At 36.2% G+C, this 12656-nt stretch overlaps 1 non-coding gene across 1 annotated transcript; it reads right to left on the bottom strand.

The window, feature by feature from the left end:
• Positions 1–12556: 12556 nt before the first annotated feature.
• On the bottom strand, positions 12557–12628 carry TRNAT-GGU (transfer RNA threonine (anticodon GGU)). Its single transcript has one exon. It is a non-coding gene; the product is annotated as a tRNA-Thr (tRNA).
• Between the last annotated feature and the right edge of the window lie 28 nt (positions 12629–12656).

Genomic DNA, 12656 nt, shown 5'->3' with positions numbered 1-12656 from the left:
AGGTGACTAATTCCAGGAAATTAAGCAGCGTAGAGGACAAAGAAATTGTTGAAGTTCTTATTTTTTTTTATCAAGTACCTACATACTTAATGTTAAGAAATAATTTTTGACAGGAAGGTTGGCTAGAGATTTATTGTAAAAACACTAGCTCTGTTCAGTTGAGAATGAGAATACTGGAATATTTTTTGATTTGATGGATTTTTCTCATTACACACATAAGGGGGGAGCCGTATGAGATGAAAATCTCACGTACAGTTCTGGAGCGGAGATTCTTTGAACCGAATGACGACCGTAACGGATGTCAGCTCAATCTGAAGGAAATTATGCAGAAGCTTTACAGAATTATTATGAGGCTATGCGACTGGAAATTGATCCCTATGATCGAAGTTATATACTTTATAACATAGGCCTTATTCACACAAGTAACGGAGAACATACTAAAGCTTTGGAATATTATTTTCGGGCGCTCGAACGAAACCCATTTTTACCCCAAGCTTTTAATAATATGGCCGTGATCTGTCATTACGTGCGACTATCTCCACTATAGAAAGAAAAAAGAAAAGAACAAGCAAATCCACAAATTTTAATATAAGAAATATAGAAATATAAATAATTATAAATAAGAAAGGCTTTCTACATATATATATCGTTCAAAACAACGATTTTTATCAGCTGTAGCAAAGAAACTTCATAGAAGTAAAAATATGAAGAAATCGATATGTCTAGATACCCTCTTTTTCTATGGATAAAAGATCTAATTGATAAAGGAAGCATCGTAAGGATCAATTAACACGGTTTTCAATCGATATAATAAAAACTGCTTCCTTATCTCATGATAAATAAAGAAGTCAGGAATCCACTTATGTAATAAAAAGGATCCCCTGGTATTTTGAGCAGCGGTGTAGTATCAAATCCCAAAGATAGAAAGTATTTTCTCTTTACTTATAAGAACTTATAAGATAAGAAAGAAAAAACTTTTACCAAGATTCTATAGAAATGAATCTATCATATATTTTTGTATATGATATATAAAATCGAGATAGTTACCTTTCAGAAAATTAGAATTAGGGCGTTAATGCCAATGCTTGATTCCCTTTTCTGAAGGTAGGAGAAAAGATAAAACTAAAAAAAAAGATGAAATTCTTTGAAATTCTTTATTTATTAGTAAAAATGAAAGTTTGAAACTCATATTAATAATTTCTTTTTTTCTTTTAGTTAACTTCAAGATAATAGAACAAAAAAAGAATTGACTACTGAGCCGTATGAGTCAGGAAATTCTCAAGTACGGTTCTAAGGAAAGGAATTGACTCACCTATTTCGACCGAGGAGAACAGGCCATTCGGCAGGGAGACTCAGAAGTTGCGGAGTCTTGGTTTAATCAAGCCGCTGAATATTGGAAACAAGCTATAGCTCTCACCCCCGGTAATTATATTGCAGCACAGAATTGGTTGAAGATCACAGGGCGTTTTGAATAAGAACACTCTGTTTCTTTTTTTTCTTATATATTTATCTATCTATATAAAGATATAGATAGATAAATATATATTGTTATAAATTCTTGTTTCTTGTCCCTATCAAATTCAAAAATCATTTCTATAGGAACGACCAATCACATAATTTAAATATATCCCTTCTAATTTTGTTCGATTTTGTCTAGTATTTCATAGAAATAAACGAGATGTGGATACAGTAGATAATTTTCTCCTTTTTTCTGTTATTTAAACTAATATTCAATCAAATTAAGAAAAGAGACCTTCAAAAAAAGAAATAAAATATAGGTATATTGCCTAATAATGAATGCTAATGCCTGCTCAATTTGAAATAGAGTACATACTTATACTTTATCTAAAAAAAAAAATAAAATCTAAGGAATAGAATTAGAATAAAATCTGAATACATTTGATTAGGCTGCACGAAAAATTATTGAACTTCCATTCAGAGTTCCCAAAAAGGTCTTAGAAGATTAAAATAGGTCCGTTGAGCGCCTCACTCTTATGTCATAATAGATTCGAACACTTGCCCCGAATTGACTTCGAGATCATAATTGTTCTAGTGAAAAACTAAAGAAATGAAATTTACTAAGATATCCAATACATGAGAGATAGGAGAGAACAAAACTCAATAGAAACATCTCTAATAAGTTCACTAATTCTGTTTTATGTTGGCAGGTCTCTTTGTATGTGTTGTCTGGAAAGAGGAGGACTCAATGATTATTCGTTCACCGGAACCAGAAGTTAAAATTTTGGTAGATAGGGATCCTATAAAAACTTCTTTTGAGGAATGGGCAAAACCTGGTCATTTCTCAAGAACAATAGCTAAGGGACCAGATACTACTACTTGGATCTGGAACCTACATGCTGACGCTCATGATTTTGATAGCCATACTAATGATTTAGAGGAGATTTCCCGAAAAGTTTTTAGTGCGCATTTTGGCCAACTCTCTATCATCTTTCTTTGGCTGAGTGGCATGTATTTTCATGGTGCTCGTTTTTCCAATTATGAGGCATGGTTAAGTGATCCTACTCACATTAGGCCTAGTGCTCAGGTGGTTTGGCCAATAGTGGGTCAAGAAATATTGAATGGTGATGTAGGGGGGGGGTTCCGAGGAATACAAATAACCTCTGGTTTTTTTCAGATTTGGAGAGCATCTGGAATAACTAATGAATTACAACTCTATTGTACTGCAATTGGTGCATTGGTCTTTGCAGCCTTAATGCTTTTTGCTGGTTGGTTTCATTATCACAAAGCTGCTCCAAAATTGGCTTGGTTCCAAGATGTAGAATCTATGTTGAATCACCATTTGACAGGGCTCCTAGGGTTGGGGTCTCTTTCTTGGGCAGGACATCAAATACATGTATCTTTACCGATTAACCAATTTCTAAATGCTGCAGTAGATCCCAAAGAGATACCACTTCCTCATGAATTTATCCTAAATCGGGATCTTTTGGCTCAACTTTATCCGAGTTTTTCCGAGGGAGCAACCCCATTTTTTACCTTGAATTGGTCAAAATACGGAGAATTTCTTACTTTTCGTGGAGGATTAGATCCAGTAACTGGAGGTTTATGGCTGACCGATATTATACACCATCATTTAGCTATTGCAATTCTTTTCTTGATAGCGGGTCACATGTATAGGACCAACTGGGGTATTGGTCACAATATAAAAGACATTTTAGAGGCACATAAAGGTCCATTTACAGGCCAGGGTCATAAAGGTATATATGAGATTCTAACAACGTCATGGCATGCTCAATTATCTATTAATCTAGCTATGTTAGGCTCTTTGACCATTGTTGTAGCTCACCATATGTATTCTATGCCTCCTTATCCATACCTAGCTACTGACTATGGTACACAACTGTCATTGTTTACACATCACATGTGGATTGGTGGATTTCTCATAGTCGGTGCTGCTGCGCATGCAGCGATTTTTATGGTAAGAGATTATGATCCGACTATTCGATACAACGATCTATTAGATCGTGTCCTTAGACATCGTGATTCAATCATATCACATCTTAACTGGGTATGTATCTTTTTAGGTTTTCACAGTTTTGGTTTGTATATTCATAATGATACCATGAGCGCATTAGGGCGCCCTCAAGATATGTTTTCAGATACTGCTATACAATTACAGCCGATCTTTGCTCAATGGATACAAAATACCCACGCTTTAGCACCTGGCACAACAGCCCCAGGTGCAGCAACAAGTACCAGTTTGACTTGGGGAGGTGAAAATTTAGTAGCAGTGGGCGGTAAAGTTGCTTTGTTACCTATTCCTTTAGGAACTGCGGATTTTTTGGTCCATCATATTCATGCATTTACAATTCATGTAACAGTATTGATACTCTTAAAGGGTGTTCTATTTGCTCGTAGTTCACGATTGATACCGGATAAAGCAAATCTAGGTTTTCGTTTCCCTTGTGATGGACCTGGAAGAGGGGGGACATGCCAAGTATCCGCTTGGGATCATGTCTTCTTAGGACTATTTTGGATGTACAATTCAATTTCCGTAGTTATATTCCATTTCAGTTGGAAAATGCAGTCAGATGTTTGGGGTAGTATAAGTGATCAAGGGATAGTAACTCATATCACAGGAGGAAATTTTGCGCAGAGTTCCATTACCATTAATGGGTGGCTTCGTGATTTCTTATGGGCGCAGGCATCCCAGGTAATTCAGTCTTATGGTTCTTCATTATCTGCATATGGTCTTTTTTTCTTGGGTGCACATTTTGTATGGGCTTTTAGTTTAATGTTTCTATTCAGCGGGCGTGGTTATTGGCAAGAACTTATTGAATCCATTGTTTGGGCTCATAATAAATTAAAAGTTGCTCCTGCTACTCAGCCCAGAGCCTTGAGCATTGTACAAGGACGTGCTGTAGGAGTAACACATTACCTTCTAGGTGGAATTGCCACAACATGGGCATTCTTCTTAGCAAGAATTATTGCAGTAGGATAATAGCTAGGAGGATTTGAAAATCATTATGGCATTAAGATTTCCAAGCTTTAGTCAAGGCTTAGCTCAAGACCCCACTACTCGTCGTATTTGGTTTGGTATTGCTACCGCACATGACTTCGAAAGTCATGATGATATTACTGAGGAACGTCTTTATCAGAATATTTTTGCTTCTCATTTCGGGCAATTAGCAATCATTTTTCTGTGGACTTCCGGGAATCTCTTTCATGTAGCTTGGCAAGGTAATTTTGAGACATGGGTACAGGATCCTTTACATGTAAGACCTATTGCTCATGCAATTTGGGATCCTCATTTTGGTCAACCAGCTGTAGAAGCTTTTACTCGAGGGGGTGCTCTAGGTCCTGTTAATATAGCCTATTCTGGTGTTTATCAGTGGTGGTATACAATCGGTTTACGTACTAATGGGGATCTTTATACTGGAGCTATTTTTCTATTAATACTTTCTATTATATCTTTAATAGCAGGTTGGTTACACCTACAACCAAAATGGAAACCGAGTGTTTCGTGGTTTAAAAATGCCGAATCCCGCCTCAATCATCATTTGTCAGGACTATTCGGAGTAAGTTCCTTGGCTTGGACAGGGCATTTAGTTCATGTTGCTATTCCGGGGTCCAGGGGGGAATCCGTTCGATGGAACAATTTATTAGATATCTTGCCGCACCCCGAGGGATTAGGTCCATTTTTTACAGGTCAGTGGAATCTTTATGCTCAAAACCCAGATTCCAATAATCATATATTTGGTACCCCTCAAGGAGCAGGAACTGCTATTCTAACACTTCTCGGAGGATTTCATCCGCAAACTCAAAGTTTATGGTTAACTGATATTGCACACCATCATTTGGCTATTGCGTTTATTTTTCTAGTTGCTGGCCATATGTATAGAACTAATTTCGGGATTGGTCACAGTATTAAAGATCTTTTAGAAGCACATACTCCTCCGGGGGGTAGATTGGGGCGTGGGCATAAGGGTCTTTATGATACAATCAATAATTCAATTCATTTTCAATTAGGTCTTGCTCTAGCCTCTTTAGGGGTTATTACTTCCTTGGTAGCACAACACATGTACTCTTTACCTGCTTATGCGTTTATAGCGCAAGACTTTACTACTCAAGCTGCCTTATATACTCATCATCAATATATAGCAGGCTTCATTATGACAGGGGCTTTTGCTCATGGAGCTATCTTTTTTATTAGAGATTATAATCCAGAGCAGAATCAAGATAATGTCTTGGCAAGAATGTTAGACCATAAAGAAGCTATCATATCCCACTTAAGTTGGGCTAGCCTCTTTCTGGGGTTCCATACTCTGGGACTTTATGTCCATAACGATGTCATGCTTGCTTTTGGTACTCCGGAGAAACAAATTTTGATTGAACCTATATTTGCCCAATGGATACAATCTGCTCATGGTAAAACTTCCTATGGGTTCGATATACTTTTATCTTCAACGAACAGTCCGGCGTTCAATGCGGGACGAAGCATATGGTTGCCTGGTTGGTTAAACGCTGTAAATGAGAATAGTAATTCTCTATTCTTAACAATAGGGCCTGGAGACTTCTTGGTTCATCATGCTATTGCTCTTGGTTTACATACAACTACTTTGATTTTAGTAAAAGGTGCTTTGGATGCGCGTGGTTCTAAGTTAATGCCTGATAAAAAAGATTTTGGTTATAGTTTTCCTTGTGATGGCCCGGGACGAGGCGGAACTTGTGATATTTCCGCTTGGGACGCATTTTATTTGGCAGTTTTCTGGATGTTAAATACCATTGGATGGGTTACTTTTTATTGGCATTGGAAACACATTACACTATGGCAGGGTAATATTTCACAGTTTAATGAATCTTCTACCTATTTGATGGGATGGTTAAGAGATTATCTATGGTTGAACTCTTCACAACTTATCAATGGATATAACCCTTTTGGTATGAATAGTTTATCAGTCTGGGCATGGATGTTCTTGTTTGGACATCTTGTTTGGGCTACTGGATTTATGTTCTTAATTTCTTGGCGCGGATATTGGCAGGAATTGATTGAAACTTTGGCATGGGCTCATGAACGTACACCTTTGGCTAATTTGATTCGATGGAGAGATAAACCAGTGGCTCTTTCCATTGTGCAAGCAAGATTGGTTGGACTAGCCCACTTTTCCGTAGGTTATATATTTACTTATGCAGCCTTCTTAATTGCCTCTACATCGGGCAAATTCGGTTAATTGAATTCTTTATTATATATATCTGGCAAGAATCTCATTTCCTTCTATAGGGAAGAGAAGCCACTTATACATCTAGGATCCGACTTCTATCATTGATGCTAATAGCAAATTAACCATTATGGCAAGGAAAAGTGTTATTCAGAGGGAAAAGAAGAGACAAAAATTGGAACAGAAATATCATTTGATTCGCCGATCCTCAAAAAAAGAAATAAGCAAAGTTCCGTCGTTAAGTGAGAAATGGGAAATTCATGGAAAATTAGAATCACTACCGCGTAATAGTGCACCTATACGTCTTCATCGACGTTGTTTTTCGACCGGAAGACCGAGAGCTAATTATCGAGACTTTGGATTATCTGGACACATACTTCGGGAAATGGTTCATGCATGTTTCTTGCCGGGTGCAACAAGATCCAGTTGGTAAGGATTTCCAATTATCTTCATTTTTTTCATTTTATTATCAGCGATCATAGGAGGGTCCCTTTACCGTTATGTATAAATGGTTTATTCTATTTATATAGATATGGTAAAGGGACGCATTCCATCTTTGTTTTTGTTCATTAGTTATCAATTCTTTTCTTTATCGCGGAGTAGAGCAACTTGGTAGCTCGCAAGGCTCATAACCTTGAGGTTACGGGTTCAAATCCCGTCTCCGCAACTTTTTGAATTTGATAAAAAAACAAGGTTTCAAGAAGAAGGGCATTATACGCAGTAAATTCTATGGCATTTTTCATACTATGACTATTAAATACATAGGGCGGATAGCGGGAATCGAACCCGCGTCTTCTCCTTGGCAAAGAGAAATTTTACCATTCGACTATATCCGCGTTTTCATTGTACTTGATATGCGATTCTATTTATACAGAGATGGGCCTGATATTCTATATAGGGATATAGGGATAATGAAAAAGAAATTTAGATAATAGATATTGTCTCCCAAATAAAATATTTTCTATTACTATTCATTTTTATCAAGAATTCCCATTTCTATTATTACATTTCTATTATTATATATGGTTTTTTTCTATATATCTATATAATTGAATTGAAATTATCATTCTATCGAATATTTTGATTTACTTTTTTCTTAAAAAAGTAAGTTCCTATTAATAAAAAATTATATTTATCTATATAGAGATACAGATAGATATTCTATATTATTAAATACTAGACGACGTATAAATAGATTTATAGTATTTCATTTGAATATTCTATTCATATCATATTAATATGAATAGAATATTCAAATGAAATTCAAATTTTTATAGTTCATTTTTTCTATTTTATTTCTTTTAGTTTCACAATGTACCACCATATAAGTATAAGATATAAGATTTTTCCAATAGAAGAAGTTTACTCCCCCTTAGAATGTAATGTGTTATAGTTTTCTTTTTTTTTTTTAGGAACTGATCTATTCCCTTTATGGCTGACAATCCGAAAGAATTCTGAGGGAGGGGTCATTTCATTTTTAATCTAGAATAAAAAGAACTTCAAGAAATGAGAGAATTAAGAATACCCACTAGAAACACTAATCCAATCCATAATGATGTACCGGAAAATAGAACATTTTTGTTATTTGACCAACCTTCAGGAGAAGCAAATACAACAGGTACACTAATCAATAAAATAAATGAAATAGCAATTAATGCAAAAACAGCTAATTGGAAAGCAATAGTCATGTTTCTAATCCTCCAATTTACCAACAAAAGAACTTTACCATTTGATCCCTCAACCCCTGGATGCCTTTCTTAATATTCATTGAAAAAAAAATTTGTAAATGGAAAAACGCAGAAGGGTTTTATCATGAATTCATTGATTTTGTTTATTATCAACCCTTTTGAGGCTTGGATCGAGGATAGTTTTTTTACTTCACAAAAAGGCATGCTGGATTTTGTACCTATATACATACCGATAGAAAACTAAACCAATAAATTCACATTGAATATCTTTCCTATGGGTCGATAAAAGGGTATCAATTCAAATACTCATGGTCTACTCAGTGGAATAAAGATAAAAAAATATATATATTAGCTTTTGGAGAGATGGCTGAGTGGTTGATAGCCCCGGTCTTGAAAACCGGTATAGTTTGAAACAAAGAATTATCGAGGGTTCGAATCCCTCTCTCTCCTTTTTCTCGATGAATAGATTTGTTTATTTTCTTAGTTTCTATCGAATCTTTTTTTCGGACTGGGCTATATATCCTCAACATCCCGAAAAAAAGATTCGATAGAAACTAAGAAAATAGGAAAATAAATTCTTCTTTACGACTCGCTCTACTCAACCAAATATTTATAGTAAAAAAAAGGGATTTCTACTTCATTGGATCTCACGTCTCAATTAAGAGGAGTCATGGAAAGAACAGGTTCAAAATCGCGATCAATTCCTTTTTCAAATCCTGCGGCAGCTGCGCGAGCTCTTCCCGCGTGCCATAAATGGCCTACAAATAGAAAGAATCCTAGAACAAAATGAGAAGTAGCTAACCAACTTCTAGGAGAAACATAATTGACTGCATTAATCTCTGTAGCTACGCCACCCACGGAATTTAATGAACCTAAAGGAGCATGAGTCATATATTCCGCAGAACGACGTTCTTGCCAAGGCTGTATATCTTTTTTCAGTCTACTCAAGTCTAAACCATTAGGACCCCTTAGAGGTTCTAACCAAGGAGCACGCAAATCCCAAAAACGCATAGTTTCTCCGCCAAAAATAACTTCTCCAGTCGGGGAACGCATTAGATATTTACCTAAACCTGTAGGTCCTTGAGCAGATCCTACATTAGCCCCAAGACGTTGGTCTCTAACTAGAAAAGTAAATGCTTGAGCTTGAGAAGCTTCTGGACCAGTGGGCCCATAAAACTCACTAGGATAAGCGGTATTATTAAACCAGACAAAGCAACAAGCAATAAAACCAAAAACAGATAAAGCACCTAAACTATAAGATAAGTAAGCTTCTCCAGACCATACAAGTGCACGCCGAGCCCATGCAAAGGGTTTGGTTAAGATATGCCAGATTCCACCAAGTATACAAATGGAACCCAACCATACATGCCCTCCAATAATATCTTCCAAATCGTCCACACTAACAATCCACCCTTCGCCCCCAAAAGGCGATTTTAATAAATATCCAAATAGAATACTTGGACTAAGGGTCAAATTGGTTATTTTTCTTACATCTCCCCCCCCCGGAGCCCATGTATCATATATACCTCCAAAATAAAGAGCCTTGAATACTAGAAGAAAAGCACCTATACCTAACAAGATTAAGTGAATACCCAAAATTGTAGTCATTTTATTTCTATCTTTCCATACATAACCGAAGAACGGAAAAGATTCTTCAAGAGTCTCAGGTCCCAGAAGTGCATGATAAATACCGCCAAAGCCCAATACTGCAGAGGAAATTAAGTGAAGTACTCCAGACACAAAGTATGGAAAAGTGTCTATAACTTCCCCCCCAGGACCTACTCCCCAACCTAGAGTAGCTAGGTGGGGAAGCAAAATTAAACCTTGTTCATACATGGGCTTCTCGGGTACGAAATGAGCCACTTCAAAAAGGTTCATTGCTCCGGCCCAGAATACTATTAATCCAGCATGGGCTACATGGGCCCCTAATAGTTTACCAGATAAATTGATAAGTCGGGCATTCCCGGCCCACCAAGCGAAACCGGTAGTTTCCTGGTCACGACCAGTTAAAGCTAAAGTTCCATTAAAGAGCGTTTCCACGTGGTAGAACCTCCTCAGGGAATATAAGGTTTTCATGAGGCTGATCTTGAGCTGCCATCCACGCACGAATACCTTCGTTTAAGAGAATATTTTTTGTGTAGAAAGTCTCAAATTCAGGATCTTCCGCTGCGCGGATTTCTTGAGAAACGAAGTCATAAGCACGTAGGTTCAGGGCCAAACCGACTACCCCAAGAGCACTCATCCATAAACCAGTTACTGGTACAAATAACATAAAGAAATGTAACCAACGTTTATTGGAAAAAGCAACCCCAAAGATTTGGGACCAAAAGCGATTAGCAGTAACCATTGAATAAGTTTCTTCAGCTTGGGTTGGGTTAAAAGCACGGAATGTATTTGCGCCATCACCATCTTCAAATAAAGTATTTTCTACGGTTGCACCATGAATAGCGCATAGTAGTGCAGCGCCCAATACACCAGCAACTCCCATCATATGAAATGGGTTTAATGTCCAATTATGAAATCCTTGGAAAAAGAGGATGAATCGAAATATAGCTGCTACACCAAAACTTGGAGCAAAGAACCAACCAGACTGACCCAGTGGATAAATAAGGAATACAGAAACAAAAACAGCAATTGGACCTGAGAATGCGATTGCATTATAAGGTCGCAATTGAACAGATCGAGCAAGTTCAAATTGACGTAACATGAAACCTATTAATCCGAAAGCACCGTGGAGAGCAACAAAAGTCCACAGACCGCCTAACTGACACCAACGGGTAAAATCTCCCTGTGCTTCAGGACCCCACAGTAACAACAAAGAGTGTGCTAAACTATTAGCGGGAGTGGAAACTGCAGCGGTTAAGAAGTTGCAGCCTTCTAAATAAGAACTTGCCAAGCCGTGAGTATACCATGAAGTTACAAAGGTCGTACCTGTAAACCAACCCCCCAAGGCGAAATAGGCGCAAGGAAAGAGTAATAGACCGGACCAACCCACAAAAACGAAACGGTCCCTCCGCAACCAGTCATCCATAATATCAAATAAATCATTTTCATCTTTGGTAAATTTACCAAGAGCTATAGTCATAGCGATCCTCCTATTCAACTACTTCAACCATTTCCCAACACCTCATAGAGCATTTTCAGAGATGGGACGGACCTTGATCATTTATCTCTATTCATTTCTCTCTCTATATATATATAGAATATATAAGTATACTTTCCCTTGTTTTCTAATCGGTTTCGAATAAAAAATCATTTATGGGTCTATTGATATCTAGGGCAAATCCATGAACTCGATGTGGTTATTCCTTATCTATTCTTAAAAATCTTCCAAGTCATCAATCATAAAATCTGCTATGACTCCAAAATCCGATAGAAATTTTTTTTTCAGAACTGTTCAAGAAACAAATGATCCCCTGTTTCACTTCTTATACCTAGCGGATCTTCAGACATATTTCTCTCCTTTCATCAAAGAAACTTATTCTTGAAGTTTGGTTGTGAATTGACTTCTATTTTGTCTAGGAAACTACTGTAGGATCATAGGTTTTCTAAATTTCTATTTCATTTACAGTTTTTTCTTTAGTATTTCATTTTTTTTTATAAATACTATAATAAAAAGAAAAAACTGTAAATGAAAGTTTTTGTCTCATATATATGAATTGCTGGAAAAATATCGTACACATCGATATGAAAAGAAACTATTTGATATGTGAAGACATAATTTAATGTATTTTTCTATTATTTCTATAAGATTCTATCTAATCTTATAGAAATAATAGAAATTTATGGAAAAAAATATGTTTCATTTTAATTTTAAAAAAACTTGTTTGGTGGAACTTGAAATTCGTATTAAGGCCCTTCTGAGTAAAGAAAAGGCATAACCTTTTTTCTTAGTTCAGAAACAAGAAGATTTCATTGGAAATATTCAGAGATTCTTAGGGAGTCTAAACGAAAAAAGTCTTAAAAAGAAAAAAAATTGTTCGAATTGAATCTTTATCAAATTTGAATATCAGAATAGTAGATATAAATATAATTCAACGGGTTAGGTCCACTTACTTTTTTTTATTTTTCCATTATTGAATTTTACACTTTTTCTTTTTTATTACAAATAGAAACTTTTTCAAAATATCAAGAATCTTTTTATTCTTCCTTCAAATAGAAAGACTATTGCTTTTGAAAAAAAAAGTAAAAAGCCCCTTATCGGATTTGAACCGATGACTTACGCCTTACCATGGCGTTACTCTACCACTGAGTTAAAAGGGCCCTTTTTCTTTCTTTCAATTTCTAAATA

Source organism: Vigna unguiculata, unplaced genomic scaffold (genome assembly GCF_037176805.1).
Source record: "Vigna unguiculata cultivar grain cowpea cultivar isolate G323 ecotype 2 unplaced genomic scaffold, ASM3717680v1 ptg000422l, whole genome shotgun sequence".
In the NCBI taxonomy this organism is placed as follows: Eukaryota; Viridiplantae; Streptophyta; class Magnoliopsida; order Fabales; family Fabaceae; genus Vigna; species Vigna unguiculata.
Note: the sequence above shows the minus strand (reverse complement) of the source record. Positions and strands in the feature narration are given on the sequence as shown.